This window comes from Sipha flava, unplaced genomic scaffold (genome assembly GCF_003268045.1).
Source record: "Sipha flava isolate LNK unplaced genomic scaffold, YSA_version1 218_pilon_pilon, whole genome shotgun sequence".
Lineage (NCBI taxonomy): Eukaryota > Metazoa > Arthropoda > Insecta > Hemiptera > Aphididae > Sipha > Sipha flava.
Genome location: NW_020272845.1, coordinates 185,203 through 202,748, shown reverse-complemented (window position 1 = coordinate 202,748; position 17,546 = coordinate 185,203). Strand labels below are relative to the sequence as shown.

Sequence of the window (17,546 nt, the reverse complement as noted above, 5' to 3'; positions counted from 1 at the left end):
TATTAAAAACATTTATGTATATAAAACTACAGATAATTAAACTAAATTATTTAATTTAACATGAAGTATAAATGGTAAAAAATGAATAAACGCCAATAAGGGATGAAGTATTATAGTTAATTAATAGTATTTGGGCTGATTCAGTTTAGAATACCCGGCATAAATGTATATGCAAGTACATTATAATTACAATATTATTATTATAATCACTAGTTAAAATGTATATTTTGGTAATGAATTATGATTAACATAAACTTTGACCTAAAATTTACTATTGTAATTATTTTTAAGAATTATTACAAAATATTTTATATTTATATTTAACAAAACACTTATTATAAACGTATGTATAAATTGAGTACAATTCAGTTTTTTTTTTTTTTAATAGTCTTAACCTTTTAGCAGTGCATTTTTTGACTAGTTAACTAGGCAACACAAATATCGCCCAGTGATTATACTCTGTCGACAGTATTTTAAGATTGGGCGAAATAATGCGAAACAAACGTGTAATACTATAATCGTACTATGGTATTATACATTGTCTATTTTGAAAAAAACATTTTTTGTCGCCCAGTGAAAATTTTTTATAAAATGCACTGCCTTTTAGGTATAAAAATTACATTTTCAAGTAGGTAATCGTATACATTGTGCACGCTACAGGATTATTGCAGACCAAACAACAGCCGAAATTGCTGGTTATTTTGTTGATTTATTTGTATATATTCTTCGAAATGCGATCCTGTTGAATTTATGATCTCTAACTTATATTTATATTTTGCCACCATTTTCGTAAAAATACAACGTAGTAGGTAAACAATAACAACAATAATAATAATATGTACCATATGCATTACTCTGTAACGGTCTCGTCGTAAATAAGTCACTTTTCAATGCCTTAGAAATCCATTACGATAAAAACCTATAGCTACGTTGGACGGAAAAACAACATAGTAAAACTGAAGAAAAAAAATAACAAAATACAAATATATTACACAACAGCGAACCGAAATACTCGTAATATCGGTTCACTTATCCGACGTTCAAATACACATATAGTTAAACACCGCACTCAGATCAAATTACTAAAATATGATATTTGCGACGTTTATACAAAACGAACATTTTCAAGCGTTAATTCTACACAAGGATCGATCTTTATACTCGTCTGTATACATAATCGTATATAGTGTACTCCTGTTTGAAATATTACACTTCCGCGAGTTCATTCAGTAAAACCCGGCAATTATAGATGTTATACCGTCTCCACACACGGGCGAGCATTAGTTATACATTCTGGTCGTTTGTACCGTAAATGGAGAAGGAGGGTAAAGGAAATTACATACCGATGATAGCGAGCATTTAATATTGAAATCATTAATGGATATTTGAATATTCCGAGAAGGATTAAATTTAAAAATCGATAAGAAAGTTCGAAAAATAGAAATGGAGTCAATGAATTTTCGGTTGAGCACGTTACATGCGCGCGTCATAATAATATTATGTTTTTGTGTACAACACCGCTTAATGTACTCGACGCGTGACACGGCCAACGAGACTCGTTTTTTAACGCTGATTATGCACAATGCCTATTTATTATACCTTCGTGTTTACGATCCGATATCGTGTATAAAATTTGAATGGGTTTCCGTCTGCAGTGATTTGTGCGATATAAATGTCTGATGATAAAGCGTATCGCGGGACAAATAATCGCTATTAGTCACAATATTTACCGGTAAAATATGAATAAAAAATCCAATCCGATTATCATCTTGCATCGGTTTATAATAAAATTAATTTGAGTTATTTTCGCATTATTCAAATACATAGGTCATGGTTTTATTTTTGCCACTTTCAGAAAGTTTTAAACCGTTAATTTTGTAATTTTTCAAGGTTTTTTTATGTTATTAACTTCCTAGCCCTATTTATAAAGTATATATAATCGTGGGTTTTTAATGGTCATATCGAAAGCTCAACCGTTATGTTATAATATTGTGGTAATAGGTATTTACTAGTGATGGGTCGAACCCTGATTTTTTAAATCGAACCGAACTTGAACCGAACTTTAAATTATTTTTTCGAACTCGAACTGAACCGAACCTATTATGATTTTAAGTCGAACTCGAACTCGAACTCAATACTTTTTATCATGTACATTGTACCACACACTTTATAAAGTTGCGTGGGTTATCTATGTATATTTAATCAATGATTGTTTCTACCTACAAATTAAATCAACCATATTTATTAATTACTATTGGATTTTAAGTTTTCGTATTACCAATTCTACATTTTAACATTTAAGTCTAAGTAATTGTATTATTTACAATACATTTAAATTTTAGATAATTTCTCTTATTGTTATTATTTTTCAAAACCAGTATTGTGCTCTCTCGTGTTGTCTTGTAGCTTATAAAATATTATTTGAGTATTGAGTATTGAGTATAATATGAAAGTACAATCAATAGGTACATTTAAATAATTTATAAAAAAAAATAGTAATAATAACTATGATTCACAAATATAGAATGATTAGTAGAATTTATAATGTAAGATGTAAGTTGTAAACATGTTTTTATTAACAGCGCAGTCGCGTATTGGAATATTACCATGGATTTACCCAAAATTAATTTTAACCTCTACAATAAATATGATAAAAACAAAAATAGCTATATTATGAATGTACATACACTGCCTCTATTGGAAATAAACAGCTTATTAATGTTTTGGTCAGCGGAGGGTGGATGTGTAACAGGCGACTGGAAAAATAACATTATTATCATAATAATAGCAATATTATTATTATTATTATGCATGACGTGCCCTCTACAGATTATCACTTTCTATCGCCAATAGTCTAATTATTTCTAAATAATCATTATCAATTTTTATTTTTCAAAAATAACTTTTGAAGAATTGTACAAATATTTGGTTTTCGAATTACCATGGCCAGTAAGTCTGGTTCGACAAATATTTCAAGTTCGATTTTCAAACAATAAAATATGCTTGATAATTTGGTTCGATTTTTTTCACGCCGAGTTCGAATTTCGAATCGAATCGAACATCTAGGGTAGGGTTGCCATAAATTTATAAGGTGAAACCGGGACAAAACAAACACATTATCGAGTAATATACTTTTTATATAACTTTTAATATATTGAATGGACCAGTGGAGTATTCAAGGAGGAATCAGATCCCCCCCTCCTAGGCCTTTTATTAAATGTTATAAAATAATTTTCTTAGTGTGAGGTCGTTAAAAACGTAAAAATAAATAATGATTTGCTTGCAAATGATCCCTTCCCCATACAAAAGTTATGTATACGCCACTGAAGAGGATCATTATTGGCCTGCAATATAATATTTAAAAATATTTTTGTGAAATAAAATATATTATATATTTATATGTGTAAATTACAAATTGTATTTTTATTATATATTGTTAATCGATTACGATTAAAAATGTACTTTGAGATAAAATGGTCGAAATGAAAAATTAAACAATACTACAATTTCTTCTAAACGTCCAAGCCTAGTCTAACCTATGGACGTCCCGAAAACATTTTTCGGGACACCGGGACGCGAAGTCCAAAAACGGTGACAATCCCGGTTTTCCGGGACGTATAGCAACCCTAATCTAGGGTTCAGTTCGGTTCGATTCGAGATTCGAACAGTTCACCCCACCACAAATATATAAGCATGAAGAAATTCTTGAAAGACTTTCTTCAATAGTTTGTAATAATAATATAATTTTGATGCATTTTGGCGTATAATCAAATAGTAAGTAGGTATTGAATTGTTCAAAATACATTTTGCATACGATTTAAAAGCATGGTTAGTCGGGCGCCATCTATACGCCGTTAAATTCTTTCATGTTGCATTATACCCACGTGCCATTCAAGCTTTTTTTTTATTACTACGTGGTCGTTGTTGCAACAGATTATATACTCTCGAGTTTAATCTCGAATCAAATACATTTTATAAACTAGTTAACTAGGCAACAAAAATTTCACCAAGTAAAAATTTTTTTGCGCCTAGTTGTTGATGTTTTGAAAAACTGGGCGAAACACATAAATAATTGGTTGTTAAAAGAAGATTTTATTGATTTTATTTTAAAATTATGTAAAAAAAATAATTAGGTAATGGATAAATTTGTATATCTATAGTACTATATATTTTTATATTATCTATATTTGATTTTTTAAAAATTTATTTTAAATAATTATGCGGGTTATTAAATAATAATTATCCGAATGTGAAATACTACCATCGTACTTTGAGAGAAAAATTGGTTTGTCGCCCGGTGAAAATTCTTTGAAAAATGTACCGGTCTCAATGTACGTGGAACTTAATATGAAGATTTTATATAAGTATACGAAACGAGAGATCGTAAAAATTATAGTTTTAATATTATTTGTAACAATAGTATAGTAACGTTATAGCATAGTTATTTTAAATTGAATATGTTTATTATTCAATATACTCTAATAAACGGAAAGATAAAACAATTTTTAAATCGAATAAATCATTATGAATCATACTTATATACTCTAATGGTGATCAAACTATTAATATTATTTAATATTCATGGATTGCAACCTCAGATGAATATTAAAAATCAAAGTACATTATCATTAAATATTATTATGTAATTGTATGTAATACATATGTACTATGTGCACGACAGAATCAGTAAACATGCAAAAAAAAAACACCTCCAATTAGATATATTCTGTCTAGAATGTTGAGACTCTAGCCGGCTGTTAGTAAAGAGTTATCATTATTTAGTAAGGTTTTATGTTCTTATACTCCTAGGTCGGATGAAACGATAAAACGGATTCGTTGACTTCACATGATAAATATTTTAAATGCCTCTGGTTTAAAATTCAACTAAAAAAAAATTCATGAAAAAACACTTTTACATGTCTACTTTGCCAGCTGCCAGTATTATAATTGTCTCGCAAATAATATAAATTGTACTTTCAAATTAAAAACTGAATGAAAATTAAGCATTAGGTATAAAAAAAACACGATGGATAACATGTAATATTGAATGTTTGGACTAGTGTAAGGTTAATGATTGTAATATGATTCGAACTATTTGAAAACTCACATAGGTACATTTTTATATTATACTTGTTATACTCATATAATATATAATCAAAATATCAATCGCAAATGGCAGACACGTAGTGACATTATTTCAAATATACTCCACCACTAGAAAATCCATTTTTATTTATACTCATCGTTTGTGTATTTTATATTCAGAGTGAAATAAAGGACCTTATGATTTTATAATGATGTTTATTTTTTTTTTCTGTAAACATTTTTTCAGATAGAAATATTGGTTCAAAAGTTTCATCTGGTAACTTTTTCAGATTTGAAATTGGCCTGCGATGGTACTTTAGAGAGGTCATATTTTACAAAAAATTTCAATAGTTTTTTTCAGTTGTGAGGAAAAATTGCCAAAAAACCGAATAATAAAATGTTAAAAATGTACTATAAATGAAACTTTCAATTTTCAAATTTTAGTTATTTAACACAAAAAGCAATTGTCTGGAAACTTAAAACTTTCTTCTTGTATCAAAGACATTTTTCATATTTGCCAACATTTTAAATTTTCATTTTTAAATAATTATTAAAAAGAAATGGCCCTTCCAATTATAATGAAAATTTGAATACAGATAGAACCAAATATTTTTAATATTTGGTTAAAAAAAATGTCTTTTTCGTCCAACAAGACAATTTTAACAGGTTGATAAAAAATAGAACCTACCGATAATTATACAGAAAATGGTAAAATATACAAACGGTATATTTTTATACTGAAGCTTTGCTTAGAATTGTTTTACTAAAGAAATGAGTTATAATTTCTTTAGAACTCAGTACACGAATTACCATTATCCATTTCGAGAACTGAAGGGATGAAGGACAAATTCTGCCATCATTATTTTACGGGCCTTTTTTTTATTTATACACTAGGCAACGTGCGGTTTCTACTTTTATACATCCAAGTGAATAAGTATGATTACAATATATTATTGAATTCATATATTTTATAGCATAGTTATATGCTATACATAGATATTAATAGAGGATTCGTCTACACTAAATGTTTATTGATATCAATTTGAACTGCAATTTAGTTTATATTGTACATACATGTATTTTTTTAAGTTCAATAATATAATAGTTAACATATCGTACGCTTTTCGTATTTTGAAAAAAAAAAAAAATGTAAAAATTAAAAATAAAAATGCAGTGAAAATATTTAACGATTTTACAGTGTTAAGCCGTATACTTCAGTAATACATTAATACAGTCGATGCAAAATGTACATAACAAATTGAAGCTCATGGAAACCCAATTACAAATAATTATCAGTACTAGTCACGGTTATCTACGAGTATTAATGGTGTTAGTACGGTTTTACAATAGATATATTATATATAAACAAAATAGTAAATTATATAGGTGTGTATGATTACGGGCGAACAACCCAATACTTACAATACATGTCAATAATCAATATTACTTCAAAAGATATTTATTATAATAACAGAAGGTTGTAGTCCTTATAAATGTGTACTGTAGATTGCAGAATTTTAAAGCCTCTCAAAACTATTTTGGGTATCTATTTCCTTTTTTAGTAAACAAAAATTCTTTAGTTAAAAAAAAAACAAAAAAAATTATCTTCGATTAAACCTTAACTATCTTCAGTCCAAGCTTCACAATTAAACGATAGCTGCTACGATTTAGTATATTTTTAATTTTATTTTATTTTTCTAACAAACTATATTATTGAGTAAAATACAATTTTTTAGGAAAGAAAATAAAAACAAAAATTTACTAAATCGTAGCAGCTATCGTTTAATTGTGAAGCTTGGACTGAAGATAGTCAAGGTTTAATCGAAGATAATTTTTTTTTTAAATAAATTTTACTTAATGAAAAAATATGAATTTGTGGTACCTATATTATAACAGTAAGATCGCAAAGTAGATAAGTTTACTAGTATCTGCATAGTCTCAATTTTAATTAATATGTTTTATTCCCGGTATTGAATAAATTATATTATACGTCAAGTATTTCCACGTAACAACTAGAGCTTACATTTTGCGAGTGCTTTCAGTACCGAGATAACATAGACCCGGGCGTCGTTCATAACCGCACACTTTTATATCTTAATCCCACATATTTTCGCCAAATTAAACCATTCATACCGCACAAATTGATATATATTTAATTACGTATACATTTATCTAAAATAACATGAGTGCACCTCGAGACCGAGCGTGATCACTCGCTCGCTCGAACATTTAAAAACGAAAATATCCCCCGATTTGCTATGTAACATCACCCCGAGTAGGTCCCAGGATAAAAAAAAGATTTTGTGTGGGACTCATAGTTCACGGCAACGTGAACTGTACATTCAAAGTATGCAGAGAGAAAGGAACTGTTAACCAAATGTGTGCGGTTTTGAACTATCGACCTTTTAAATTTCCCTTTTTAACAATAGAATAAATATGTGCGATATTCAACGATCTAAAATGTGCGGTTATGAACGGTAAGTGTGCAGTTTTGATAACCGCCGATAGACCCATAGAAACTACGCCCCCAAACCCTCATCTACTAATCTACATACAGGCATTTGTAACTACACACTACTACACACGTATGTTCGAATTAAATTTTAACAAAAAGATGAGGATAAGTAGATGAAAAACCGCGATTTTGTGAACCGAATTTTTATTTTGGATATTCCGAAGTACGAGTATAGTGCGACCGGTACCTATTTAAGTTGTTGAAGGTCTGGTGCTTGGCCAGCACCTTCCTAACGTCATGTGGTCAGGGGCGTTATTATGACCTTTCTTGTAGAGTCAACACATTTTAAGTTAGTCAAACAAAATGTCGGACCACCAAAAGTATGATTTATTCATACGTCATGGACAGGAGGTTCAAGTTTTAGGATTAAAAATTTGTATAGTATACAGGCGTCCCAATTTTCTGTTATATAGTTGAAAAATACGAATTTTATATTTTAAATTCAGAACTATCCTAATTTCCATTAAGTACATAATGATTATATGCCCTTGTATGCAGTGTAGGGTTAACAGAAGTCCTCTATTCCCGCGTCAACTTCCATGTCCTGTAGAAAAAACCGTACACTAATAATTATGACAAAAGTTATTATAAAAAATAAATACAAACCGATTTTATGAAAAAAACAAAATACCAATAGAAAATAAACCATTTTGTTCAAACTCAGAAATTTACTGATTTACGTTAAAGTTGTTCTTTATTTTTAGAGCACTTATTACATAAAACAAATTCATCATACGACATTTTATTACATCAAACATTTTAATCAGATAAGGTAATTTTTTGATTTTTTTCGCTAAATAGTAATAATTACTATTTATTAATTATCAAGCATGAATACAACTCTGGCCTTCACTCATAATAATTTTTGATGCGATGATTGATCATTGCTTTCGAATACATATACTAATAACAATAGGCAACTATAACTCATCCGTCCTAGTGACCTATGCAAAGTTCGAATTATGTCCCATTATGTGCTGGTCCACCATACGACTAGTCTTCTTTTTTTGTCCGAGGTCCATAGAAGCCAATAATGACTAAAGACAATCACTCGGTCCCAGTTTCCCAATCAATTATCTATTGTTATATCTGATTGAATGGCTTATTTATTTATTTCTTATTTGTGAGACTATATTTTATATCCTTTGCCTACAACTGCTAAATACATAATTTATCCTATTGAAAATGTAATATTTAGTACCTAAGCAAATTCTTATTAGATAATTAATATAATTTAAACGCTTATAATTGAACAAATATATTTTTATAACTATGAAACCTTTTTTTTGTCATGGTGAATATTACTTAATTATTCATCATAATAATGTGTCCGTATATGATTTAAAAAAAAATAAATAAAAAATTATAAGTTATATAATATAATATAATGATTACGTGTTTATTATCGAAAAACTAAAAATTAAAAATTAATTTATATTTCATACCGTTTAGTTCAAATGAAGTTTAGATAATAATCAGTTAACATAAGTTTTTTTCTAACCTGCACCAAGCTATGGACAGATTACTCTGAGACTTTGTCGTAACAGTAATTATTACACAACTCGATATGATTAATTATCGTTTTAAATATTTTATTTTTTTTTAATTTTATTTCAACGAATCCTCCTGTACTAGCGTATTCGTTAACTTATCGTAGTCCATGAGTCTTCATCGGTCGTATGAGCTGTCCGATTATCGACGCGTTAAACACGCGATGTACATAGTACATACGACAGTTGTTATTATTAGTGTATTAAAATAATATACATAGAAGATTTGCACATGCGTATGACAACGTAGCGGAGACGTACCGAAGAAAAATAACGATGACAAGACGAATTTTTGATTGAACAGTCGTTTGTTCTCGATCGCACGATTTTGATGACGAGATAGCCAAAACAGTAGATTTGATTAAGACAACTTGAAAGGGAAAAACCAACACGACGATCGTGTGTCGCGGTGGATATATCCAACAATGTACATACAACATGTAACCTACCTATGCGCATAATTTGATATTGAACCTTAAGGTTATTACTTATATTATATAATTTGCACGCGGCGTTTTTTCTCGGATTCTTTTAATGATTTTCTATTTTTTTTTTCACGCTAGATAAAATTAATAATTACCAATACGTTAAAAATTAAACGGACTGTCACAACCTGCTGGGCGTCCGGGTCAAGTCAAGTGACCCTATGAACTCGAAAAACACACGGACAAATAAATAATATTTTAATAAACATGTAATATATATATATATATAGACACAGCAATGGCCATTATTATTCAAATCCACACACACAGTGTTCGATTGTTCGTATTTTTTTCACGGTCAAAAAAAGAGAAAAAAAAAAGATTACACCTATAATCGACACTTTCACGAACATATAGGTGTTTACACCGCATACATTATTTACTGTAGACACGGTCAATAATCACATTATATTCTCCCCGAACGCAATACTCGAAGTGTCTTCGAAATAATATTGCGACTAACACGAAAACCGAATGAATTTTAATATATTTCGTAAGTCTTACCCGTGGCGTGATGCGTAGACGTATCTAGATGCAGCTGAATGCACAGATGACGGTGCCCAACAAAACTCGCGTGCACAAGCACACAGGTAATGCAATGTTAATGATAATGCAATTCATGATGGTGTTGCGCAACTAATGCTATAGGGTTGTATTGATGTACATGTGTCGTGTATTGTTATCGTGACGAGCACCCTAGCCCGTAAGAAATACAATTACATAATCATCGATACACGTCGTGAAAGTCCTCGGAAGCTCGCGACCCCTTCCCGTGAGGGAGGAGAAATCAAGACTACCCGCCCCGGACTCTGCAAGTATGAAATACACCCGCCGAGCCGTGCGATCGACCTGAAGAAATCGGAACGCTAGCGCTTCCAGCGAATCCAATCAACAACGAAAGTTTCGTCAACTTTCCATAGAGAGTGCTTGTGTATAATTTATACATTATACGTTCGTGAACTTGACTACGTGAATGTGTATATCATACACTTGGGGTTTATAATTTTTTTTTAACGCGAGACATTCATTTTATTGGTCGACAATACTATATTTTAATCACCCGGTCGATATACCTGTGTATTTATTATGATTTGAGTTTACCTTCTGCAAATATGTGTATACATATACAACATTTATACATGATATATAATTTTACGTACATCGAACATTTTAGTTATATTTTTATAGTACATCGTTTTTGATTATCTACTTATAGCAATCCTTAATTTTAATTTCACATATATCATACTAAAACATATTTTTAAAACCTTGGGTATTTTTTAAAGCCCAATATTTAATCAATAAAATTTTATTAGCTGGCATGTAAACGTACCATTGGCGAAAATTGGTTAGATGAATAACTGCTCCAAACCGTAACACTTAAAACTTTGAATACTATTAAAAATACAAATACCAAATATAAGAATTTTTATAAAAAAAAAAGTTATAAAAATAAAAATTAACAATAATTTGATTAGGAAGAATTTGATTATAAATTGTACGTATGATCATAATAAAAGTATTTATATTTTACATGTTTATAGTAAGGAATGTATCATATAAATTTCACAAAACTATAAATCAGGGACTAAAATTGTGTACAGTATGACACACTTTGTACAATACGAAATGTTAAGTGTGTAGTACGAAATTAAAAAATGTGTTGCGATTCTATTCTTTATACTCGTATTATATATGTTATAATATGTTTTTAATTTTACTTTTTTTTACTAAATTATTTTACATATTTTTAAAATTCCAAGATTAACGAGTGCCATCAGCAAAATCGAAAATACTAACTATTTTAACTGTGTTACTCATTACTGTTAACGTTTGAAAGGGGAGTATTACAAAATCCTTAAGTGTGCAGTACGAATAAATATATATTTTAGCCTCTGCTATAATGTAACTATTAAGATACAAAATATAGCAAAATCACGAATGTAATTTAATTTTAAAATTTAAAGCATGATTTTGTCAACAATTCTATAAAAACAATAGTTTTGGAACTATTTCATGCGCATCTTGCAATGTGTACCTATTTAAATGTATTTAAATTTATAATTTTTTATAATTCCTATTATGTATTTCAGATCATAAAACACATATTGATATAATATTATGTATAAATATATTATACTCTATGTATAATTATGATTTATGTAACATGTTCAATTTAAATTTAAATAAATAAATACATTTTTTTCACAGCTTATCACCGTGTTTATTATATAAGCCGCTAAATTAATAATAATTAGTCAAAAGAAAACTAAAATTACTTTTTAAGTCATGAATATAAAACAGTAAGTAATACATTGAAATATAAAGAGGAAGGGGAAATTCGCAAAGATACAAACTATAAAATTTGGTAATTATATACTGACATCAAATTATATATATTTATACGATTATGATGGATCGATCGGTACGTTGGAAATAGAAAACGTCTAAATCCCTACATTGCGTGTGTGATAGAAAGAGAAAGAAAATCATGGCTTGTAATTCCCTTAAATAAATATAATTTGTAAAGTCGGTAGACTATCTTTAGAGAAAGTTTTTCTTTCTTTTCTTTAGAGTTTCCCATCCGCCGAGTTACGTCTTGGTTGTCATCCGTTTTCGTTTCATGACCTATGCAGGACGGTTAAAGTTTGCTTCTGTTACACGTGTATACGCCAAAATCAATACATTATGGCGACAGGCGGCGGTAGTGAAGGCAGGCATTTTTCTGGCTCTACCGAAGCCTGCCTAAAAGTGAATATTGAAATGAACGAATTTCACGATGACGTAAATATCATATCTCTGCGTTATTTCTAAATTAATTTTAAACGCAAATATAAAAACTATGTGATAACTGCCAAAACAACTTTTTCCGATTTTTGAATTTATGTTTAAAATTATGTACTTACTTATATGAGTATCCATGTTTTCAGTTCTTAAAAGGTACAAATATTGTTATTTTATTAAGGGAAAATAGAAAATTAATAAATTCAAGTTTTCAAAATGTTGTATTTTATACTTCAAACTATACTTAGAAATTATAATTTATATATAACATAAAACAATAACTATCAACGATAATTTTAACCATCTAAATAATATATATTATATATATGCTTATAGTATATACACCTAACCTATATTACAACTTACAACCCGTTTAGTAAATTGTTTTCATACTTCAAACAAAATACAGTTATGTATGCCATTTTCCGATACTACAATATTAAAAGTTATTGAAACTCTTTCGATGATTGGAAAATTTGAAGGCAAAAAATTTATCATTATTTATTACAATATTATAAATTATTTTTTATAATTATTTATAGTAATTACATTTCATATTCTTGTCTAATATTATTTATCGTTTTAATCACTGTATCATTACGTTTAATTACTTAAAATTTACTAATTGTGTTTTTATATGAACTGCGTAATTTTAATATTTTAATTGTTGAACTGAACTGGTTGTTACAAAAAGTTTTAAAAGAAAAATGAATAAGTATAAATTGTGATTGAGATCAGTGTAGAAATCCAGGTTCACACGAGGACAAATAAAAAGCACACACCGTAAAATGAAGTAAAAGGTACAAACGGCAATTATTTTTTCGTTCTAATTTTTCACCGTAGTGAAAAAACGCATAGGTTATAATATAATATATATACATATATTATAATTGTATAGAGATACTGTTCGCCGAGCAACACGCATTTCAAGACAGTTGAGCCGGTCGGCCGACGGGAATGTTTCCGGTTTACATTACAGGCGCAGGGTCGGCGGCCAGGCGCCAAAACGCGAATAGATGTGTCAATTTCTGCTGGCACCGCCATTATGTCCCCCGCGCGGCCAAAGCACAATACAGTATAGACGCGCGCCTACATACGGAATGTAAAGCGTCTTGTGATCGCATATAATACAACAATAATACGCCACAAATAATGGTCATCGTCTCCGTGTGCGTACAATCTAGGTACGCGTTTTTAATGAATATAATATATTTTATTATATTATATGGGTACCTACCACGAGTATAATAATATGATCATTATACACATGAACAGGTAAAATTCGCTTGCACACAAACATTATACCTATTATATTATAAATATAAGTATAAATACAAGTCTTGTGTATTAACGTGTTCGTGTGAATGTGTGTAAAAACGGTCTCCGTTAGCGATTTATATATATAAGCCGGCTGGCGACTTGAAAACAAAACGTTCTCAGCTGTGCTCGCGACAGACGGGTTATATGCACTATATGCACGAAGACCGCTACGGGAGTTCAATTATCTTATGATTTCAGTTATTTTCGCCGCGCGAAGCTTCAGCTCAAACCAAGTACCTGCTCCTCGTCTCCAAGACAGACTACCATTGTATTATTGTATTGTAAAACTATTATTACTGTTCTCGCTAAAACCTACATACCCCCGTACATGTATACGTATTATTTAGACGGTAAAAACTTTGTTGGTCTACTGTTTTGATGATACCAAGACGTTGCTGCTGTACCGTCCTCCGGTTTTCTTTATTTTACCAAGGTTTATGGATATTTTTATGCCTTTATTTTTATCCATAACACGATAACGATAGCGATAGTATTATCGTCGTGTATTGTAGTTTTCAATAAAAATCGTACACAAATTCAGACAATACCTGGAAAATGTTTGTTACAAATATTCATTATAAAACAATTCGGACGGCTTAACAATATACGTATAGTATAAACTTCAAAAGCCATTATGATTTGAAATATCAAAAAAAAATCATTCGTTAAAGTAAACAATTACAATATTAATTTACTAAATGCGCACACCGAAGTAATTCCTTTGGAAACATTCCGAACGAAGATAACGAAAAAACCGATGGATTCGCCCATAAATATACGACTAACTGAACATGCACCGGGGCATTATTTAAAGTGATATGTATTTGATACTTGATGTTTTGTCAGCTGCGTATTTAATTTTATTATAATATACCATTTTGTTTTCTCTTCGCAGGTGTATTACAGAAAATAGTATAGTTTGAATAACAGTTAATTATGTTTCACTCAGTATTTCAAAATACTACCAACTAAACGAAATTCGTATCTCCTAGTTAACTTGTTTAAAAAATGCACTAGTGCAAAGGATCTAGAATAATATGATGTTCAACCACGACGCGTTCTGGAGGAGTAAATTACAACGGATCAGTGATCGGAACGTTCATGTTCATTTTTTTTATTTTATATTTATGAATCGCTAACCTGCACTCTGTATAAATGGGACCTTTGCAAAATGTATACGGTATATTTTAATTTATATTTAAAACCTATATTAAACATATTATAATCCATATTTATAATTAATACATATATTTTTAAAATGATGATTTGAACGCCCCAAAAATCGTTCACATTCTATTTGAAAAAAGCGAGTGGCGTTCACAAAATATAAACGTGAACGTGTGAACGCGCGTTCAAGAATGACATTCTTTCCAAACATTACAACGGACCGACGGCGAAAGTTCTTCGTATGGAAAAATCGGTTATCCACAACAGTGGCGTATCTAGGATTTTCTGAAGGGGGGGTGTTAATTATAAATATTAAATATTATATATAATACGTACAAACTAAAACTTTTATTTTAATTAATTAATGTGTATACATAATGTCTGTAATAGAGAGTAATGTATATTCGAATATTCAAAGTCGAATAGCTTCGCCGTAAATTATTCGACTACTTGACTATTCGAATATCAATATTCAGTGCTACAATACATATTATTATTAAACGTTTTGTGTTGCGCGAAAACTTAAACGTATAATTTTCGTCACGAACTGTCGCAATCGCGATAATGTTAATCTGTATATATGTAATTAGTATTGTGCATTATTTTATATTTCATATTGTATTATCGATTTACCTATGTTCCTATAATAATGTAATATATGATACGGCTCAAGGGGGGTGTCATATCCAGCAAACACCCTACTTATATACGCCACTGAACCGCAATACACCTTTAGTAATGCTTTAGCAGTTTTTCGCATCAACAGATAATAGAAAGATTTTAAATTTTTCTTGTAAGAGTTTTGATGAAAACCGATGAAAATAAATAACAATGATTCAATGAAAATACTTAATTTTTACGTATTACATAACTCCATAGGTTCAAAATCATACTAGGTTTTCTTTTTTTTTAATGAGTGATTTTCAATAAAATTAGGATATTTTCAGGATATTTTCTCGCCGATACAAATATTAAATTAAAAATTTAAAAACATTATTCATTTCAATTCAAAACAAGTTATTTAATAAGAAAGCCATCTCCTCGTGGTTTCCTCTGGAAAATGGTAAATACTACTTATTATCTACAAAATCCAAGAAAAATCAGTAATTTTCACTCTTTCGTTCGGTGCCATTCACATTTCAGTTTAATCATTATTAAAAATAAAAATTATCGAATATTAAAATATTAACTACATATGAAATATACTCGTATTACGCGTGATATAACAATAAGTTTTATACCCCTTTGGTCGTTCACCATCGCCGACCACGCGACCGGATAAAAACATGTGCATAAAAAAAAAATAATTGGCAGTGAAAAAATGACTATCCGTTTTTAGTTTCGAAAGAACTGGCAACCGTTACAGAAAACGCTATAATAGTTTATGAACGGAGGGGAGACATGTGCGAATATAGGCACGTTTTTTATACGCACGTTTCGCAGCGTTATCTTCCCGCGCATTTTATCTCGTTGATCGATGCGACAACCATAAGGCCGTTTGCACACAGTCCGATAAAATCGGACGATATTATCGGTGATTGTGTCGGATACACCAATAATACGTTATTTTAAATCAATCGTTTACACACTAGTTCCGATCCGATAAAATATCTATTTTTAATTCACCGATATCGTTGTGCATGTCGGACAAACGACCAAAATCGGACGATACTTTATCGGTCCGGTTTTAATGATTACTAAAAATAAATGGTTCGTTTGCACACTCGTCGATATTATCGGAATAATGAAATAAAATGTAGTTTTAATTCCTCGCGCATGTATCTAATAGGAACTTTCAATATTTAAGTATTTACATCAGATATTTTGTCTAGTATTAAGGTAAAAGTAAAAAAGCTCATGCGGAAATAATTAAAAAATTTTTGTTCATCATCAATTAGTTTTTGAAATAGTGTATAAAAAGCACCTTCAACATATTTTGCTGTTAAAATAGGGTGCACCCAAAAAGTCCTCTTGCGTTTTTTTGCTAATAATTCACGTTTTTGTTTAATGTGTAATACCACTAAGAGGGCGATTTTCTTTTTAGAATTCATTTTAAATTATTAAACACTAGAAATGGTAAGAAATGTCTGACAGATACAAGCCTAATAACCGTAATAATATGATTTTTATTCTTTTATCGGACCGATAATTTTGACTAATGTGCAAAATATATCCGATATTATTATCGTTACCGATTTTATCGTCCGATATTATCGGACTGTGTGCAAACAGCCTAAGCGTGCACACGGGGTAGTCAGGGTAGGTACTTGACTATTCTGTGAAACTTCCCACCCTCACCAAAATATTCAATATGATCACAATAATAAATAAACATATTATTTTCAACCACTTCGAAACATTAGTTAACATTAAAAAAATTTAAGAATACTGGAGAAATATAGTTTTTAAGTTAAATGAAGTTACGAATGCAAATTTTTTGTTAATATTAAATGATAATGTGTTATGTTTGACTACCCTGCCAGTTATGTCTGCATACGCTTATGGCGACAACGGTTACTACATGGAGCAAATGATAACTGAAATCGGGCTGGAAACGAGAAAGAATGATTGACATATATCGTTTCATCGGCAAAACGCATTTTATTATCTAAAAAAATATATATAATATATTTTTTCGTT

At 29.8% G+C, this 17,546-nt stretch overlaps 1 protein-coding gene across 1 annotated transcript in view; it reads right to left on the bottom strand.

Moving 5' to 3' along the window:
* LOC112683071 (BTB/POZ domain-containing protein 2-like) overlaps positions 1–10,442 on the bottom strand; it is a 46,196-nt gene extending 35,754 nt beyond the window's left edge. Inside the window, exon 1 of the mRNA XM_025553932.1 lies at positions 10,140–10,442. The gene's annotated coding sequence lies outside the window, so the exon portion shown is untranslated. The remainder of the gene's footprint in view (positions 1–10,139) is intronic.
* Between the last annotated feature and the right edge of the window lie 7,104 nt (positions 10,443–17,546).